The sequence below is a fragment of the Dasypus novemcinctus genome, chromosome 29, assembly GCF_030445035.2.
Source record: "Dasypus novemcinctus isolate mDasNov1 chromosome 29, mDasNov1.1.hap2, whole genome shotgun sequence".
In the NCBI taxonomy this organism is placed as follows: Eukaryota; Metazoa; Chordata; class Mammalia; order Cingulata; family Dasypodidae; genus Dasypus; species Dasypus novemcinctus.
This window is the reverse complement of record NC_080701.1, coordinates 1057869-1063571: the sequence shown is the minus strand read 5'-3', so window position 1 is coordinate 1063571 and position 5703 is coordinate 1057869.

The window sequence follows — 5703 nt, the reverse complement described above, 5'->3', positions numbered from 1 at the left end:
GGACCCCACATAAGAAGTCTTCCCCATTTTTTTCTTACCTCCCTTCTGTTTTGTCCAATCTCTGTAACTTGATTTTGTTTTAATTTCAATGACTGTAAGTTTTTTTTTTGTTCTAGAAGTTCTATTAGGTTCTTTCTCAAAACTGTTCTTTTTACACAGTTACATACTTTCAAAATCATTTCTATTTGATATTTTATGCCTTTGATAATTTTAAGCATTTATTTTATAGTTTCTTTCAGATAAAAATAGGAATGTTTTCAGATTTTGTCATGAACTTATTTTAGCTTCTGGCTCTTCTTGATAAACTTCTCCCCTCATGTTGCTTATAATTTTTAGAGCTCATTTTAGTCGGTGTTTATTCTTCTGTGGGAGCATCAGATGTCCTGTGTCATATTTGCTTCCAGAGCAGGATCCAGCTTACTTTTGCAGAGCCTCAAGGACTTTCAGTGGTCTTAGTCCAATTTCTGCCAGTTTCTTGGATTACGATTCCCAAACCATACAACCAGTAGGAATTCACCCGACGGCCCTGTGCTTGACCTAACTTTTTCGTGAGTGGCTTTTATGCCAACCAAGACCTCAGGATGGTGTTTCCCCAGTATGACAGGTTAACAATTTCCAGCCTCCTCTTTAAGGGAAGGAGGACTCTTGGTGGTTATGAAGTTTGTACAGAGAAATTTGCTTTACTTCCCACTTCCTTATCTTACATAGATCCCAGGGCACACTGCCACTCCCTGGGTGGGCACTAAAATGGTACTCTGCTTGGCATCAGCTCCCGCTGGACACTGGCTCTGAGCTCTCTTTTGTTTAGAGGCCATCTCTGAGCTGCTTTCCTTCTCAGTTATGTGTTCAAAAACAGGGGTGGTTTACTTTGTCCAAACAATTATAATTTATGCAGTTGATTTAGGAATCAACATCACTTTCTAGAGTAACAGTGTATCTTTTACAGGATCCATGATGACAAGCCATGTTTCAAAAGCAAGTTTCTGCACTCAAAACAGAAGCAATGAAAGGAAACACATGGGAAGAGCATGCCACCTCCATTCTCTGACAACTTACTAAATACACCTGTGAGTCCTAAACTGGGGGTCCTGAGACCACCAAGTATGATCATGGCAGGCCCTTAGCTCACTCTTCCAAAAACTTAAAATTCATGTCTCTGGCATTCGAAAGCACTTGCAAAAGGCAGCAAGGGCATGGGTTTTGATTGCAAATGTTGTAGACCTGGTAGGTTGGGTGCGTGAGGAGGAGATTGGTGACAGGCATCTCAGGCAGGGAATCAGTATACTCTTATGCAGTGACAGCTTTTTATGCACCAAGGATTGGTTATACTTTAATGTTGCAAAGGAATACTCAATGACATGATGTACTCAACTTTCAAAATGACATTAAAAGTAGTGTAAATTGTACCTCAATAAACACACTCACATAGATCCCTGGTCACTAATGTTAATAGAAACTCCCAGTCCTCTCCCATTGAGTAAATGGTTTGTTCATTAGTTATATTCCTCACTGATCTATTAAAGATAAAGGGAAGTGGATTTTAATTTAATAAATAAATAAAATAAAATGCCAAATTATTTTGGTATCAAAATCTTTAAGTCCTGGCATCTATCTGGAGCAACAGTAAGAGGCTATAGGTAATAAAGAAGCACTGGTCTTCAAAAAGAATTTTGCTGAGTTTGGGTCTTCACCAGCTTTTCCCAGAACGTACACTGAGTCTTCCCTCCCTCTTGGCTTCCACTGTGTGGCTCTGACTTCCTTATGCTTCTTTTTTTATTTTATTTTATTTTTTTTTATTTGTAAGGTTAGCTAACAAGTCGCCTTCTTTTTTCCTTGTCTTTATTTTTTAATGTTACATTAAAAAAATATGAGGTTCCCATATACCCCCCATCCCCCTCACCCCACTCCTCCCCCCCATAACAACAACCTCCTCAATCATCATGAGACATTCATTGCATTTGGTGAATACATCTCTGAGCACCGCTGCACCTCATAGTCAATGGGCCACACCATAGCCCACACTCTCCCACAGTCCACCCAGTGGGCCATGGGAGGACATAAAGTGTCCAGTAACTGTCCCTGCAGCACCACCCAGGACAACTTCAAGTCCCGAAAATGCCCCCACATCACATCTCTTCCTCTCACTCCCTACCCCCAGCAGCCACCATGGCCACTTTCTCCACATTTTCTTCAATTACTAATCACAATAGTTCATGAATAGAATATCAGTAAGTCCACTCTAATCCATACTCTATTCCTCCGTTCTGTGGACCTTAGAATGGTATGAAAGCAGGAGAATTGCATCCAGCATCCATGTGGAATCTAAGCCCCTCCTTATGCTTCTTGAGACAACTTCTGTCTACTCCCTTAAACTTGAACTAAAGTAGAAGGAAGTGGAAGGAAGACGTTTTGAATAAAATGAATTCAGTTCAATTTCTTCCCTTCTCCTCATCTTCCTTAACTTTAATTGGGGCCAAGTAGCAACAGTGTTAAGTTCTAATTTAATTGTGTCTGACGGAGATGGAGACAATAGGAATTTTGATTGATGGATGGTTTCTTTTTGTCGGGGATTAAAGCAGCACATGTCACAACCTTTGTGCTCCCAAAAATTACATATAAACATCTAAGTATTTTTCCCTTTGTTGGTTGTCAAAGAATGCTACTGTGAATGGAGCCATGTATTTATTTTTATCTGCACTCGAGGCTAATGGATGCCTTCCATGTGGATCAGCATCAGTCTCGGCTCTCAGTAAATTAAATGAATGAAGAAGGGAAGGTGGTAAATCTAGACAAACAAGGTCAGCTGTCGAGGCAGCCCTGAAGCAGCACTTCTAGCTCTGGTCAGCAGCCCAGCGTGCTGCACTGTGCAGGCGGCTTGCAGAGGCTGGCTTTGAAGTGACCGAAGGCGTGGAGGTTCTGAAGACGGTGACCACGTACACAGGGCTAAGGGAGGAAGGGGCTGCCTTTTTATTCCCTTGGCTCACGACCAAAGCTGTGTTTTGTATCTCTGCTTTGGGGATTGGCATTGGCAGTTAACATCTGTATTCCAAAACTTTAGAGAGTCCCCTATTTTATAGGAAATTTCTGCTAGCAATGTTCAAATTCAATTACTCCAATAGGCAGGCTGCCATTTTAAACTAGCCATTTTCCTTTCCGTACAGCAGAAGTCACATTACTATTGACTTTCTTGCTAAAAACAAAGATATGAGGACAAATCTGTAATCAGTTATAGCATACCCAAATTAAAGCTAATTAAAGCGTCTGCTGGGGTGGAGGAAGAGGAAGATTAGAGAGCAACCCTCTGGGCGGTGGGAGTGGGAGGGTGGAATGGCCCACCCCGCAGGCGGACTGTTTCTTCCTCCTAATTCTTGCACCCCACACTTTCTCTTTCTGCACCTTGAAACCCACTGTTTCCCGCAAATCTGGTTACCAAAAGGAATGAAATATTCAAGGTTTGATGGATCATAATTTAAGGGAATAAACAATTGAATAGAAATATCAGCTTTGAAAAACTATCTTTTATAGCAAGTCAGTCTTGCAGATTACATTCTGAATATACAGGTACATGCTAAGGGAAAACAACTTTATTTCCTAATCAAAAAGATTTTTCTAAAAGGTTGCTGTTGTAGAGACCAAATCCTATTAGAACCCTAAAATTGGATTACCCAGTAGCAATTGGTGAACTATCATTCACCTCAAAATTCCTCAGTAGGCATTCAAGGACTACTTAAAAAATTCTGATCTACTTTGCCCTCATTTGTTTAAAATTCATCAAGAAGTAAAATTCATACCTGTTTTATAAGTTTACATAATGCTTCTGGGGCTAAAGCAGTAAGGATACTTTATTTTACAGGCTCTTTTATACCTAAAATGAGCTTTTAATTTATTTCTATTTTAACTAATATAAATATCATGGAGAAAAATATGCTGAACACATTTGTGTATTCCTCCTCAATGTTATTTTATTTTTATTTCACTTTTTCAGCACTTCAGAGTTTTGAATATTGCTATATGCTCTTCTAGCTTTGTTTTTATTTATTTTTTTTAAAAAAATTATTTTTTATTCAAGTATATCATTCATACAGGATTCTAGCTCCGTTTTTAAGATTTGTTTTCTCTGAAGTGCTTCTAACAAGAAAGTGACTGAAATCAATGGGTCAAAAAGAGAACATATATGCAGTGGAAGACTTCAGGAAAATTCAAAATTTTACCATTGGAGCTGGAATTTATCTAATTTAAGCTGAAACTGAGCTTAATAAAAAACTCATAATCTGGGGACTTTTATTACTTTCCATAATTTGCAATATTAGGCAAAGCATTCTACAAAAATGATTACAGAACAAATTATCACCATTACATGAGATATTAAAAAGAAATACTTGAAGCTACAGTTTGAGAACAAAAGAACTGCAAAGTATTTTTAAAGAGAGTTTTCTCTAGCATAAGATTTTTTTTAGATTTGCTTAGCACTAGAATTTTTTTAAGGGTTTACAGGCATAGCTTTTGTAGTGAGGTAGCAAGTTACAAAGCTTGGGATTCTTAGTGTTTAAGTGACTTACCTAACTTACTCAGTTCACAAATGCTGGAGTGAGCATATAATCTAGGTTTTGGTATGTCATTTTATACCAGGTCCGCCGTCTCCACGTGCAGCCTGGAAGGCAGCTGGGCAGCCCTTGGCTGTGAGTACAAGTCCACGCTGCGTGGCGGCCAAGCACGTCCTGCGCTCTCCACGTCCCTGGAACTCCTGCTCTCTGCTCGAGCCTCCAGCCCCCGAGTGCCCTCTGTTCTTCCATCCAGCGCCTACAGGAAGCCTGCCCTCTGCACTTCCCGAGGACTGTCTCCGCAAGCGTCAGAGGTGGTGACTTTGTCGCAATTTGGGGGAAGCTGGTAGCCACCTCGTCGCCTTCTCTTCCTCCTCCGCAGACTGACAGCAAACCACGCTCACTCCACAAGGAGCCCTGCCTGGAGTCGAGCACCAAGGGAAGCTTTTCAAGCAGTTTCTTTGAACCACGGAGCTGGTGAGGCTCAGTGGTTGAGGACCTGCTTCCCACATGGAGGTCCCAGTTCGGTTCCTGGTGCCTCCTGAGAACAAAAACAAGCAACAAGCAAAACAAACTAAAAAACCCACTCAGGGGAGCTGATGTGACTCAGTGGTCCTGTTCTGGCTTCCCACATACAAGGTCTCGGGTTCAGTCCCCGCCCTTGTACCACAAACAAAACAAAACAAAACAAAACAAAACAAAAACCACTTAACTTGCAAGGAATTCTGGTGGACAATTTACATGTTATTGAAATACATTATACATACCTCTTTAGACTGGCATATTCTCTAATTTTAATTGCTTTCAAAGTCTTATTTTTTTTTAAGTAGAAAACAAATTCCACATAAAGAACAAATTAGTAAGATTATTGTAGAAGTAGAGAAACTTAAATGGCAAAAGAGCATTTTTTTCTCTCTTGGATAAGAAGTTTTGCCATTCAAAAATTACTTTTTAAAAAAAAATTTATGATAAAAATTTTAACTGCATATAAAATTATATAGTAAAGAAGTTCCCACCCCCACCAACCCAGACCCTCCAATTCTGCTCTCTCGAGGTGATCACCATTAACGGATTATTTTCTTATTCATCTTTCCAAAATGTAGAAATACTTCCTGGAGGGTTTTTTTGTTTTTCATTGTTTTAAACACAAATGGGACCTTTC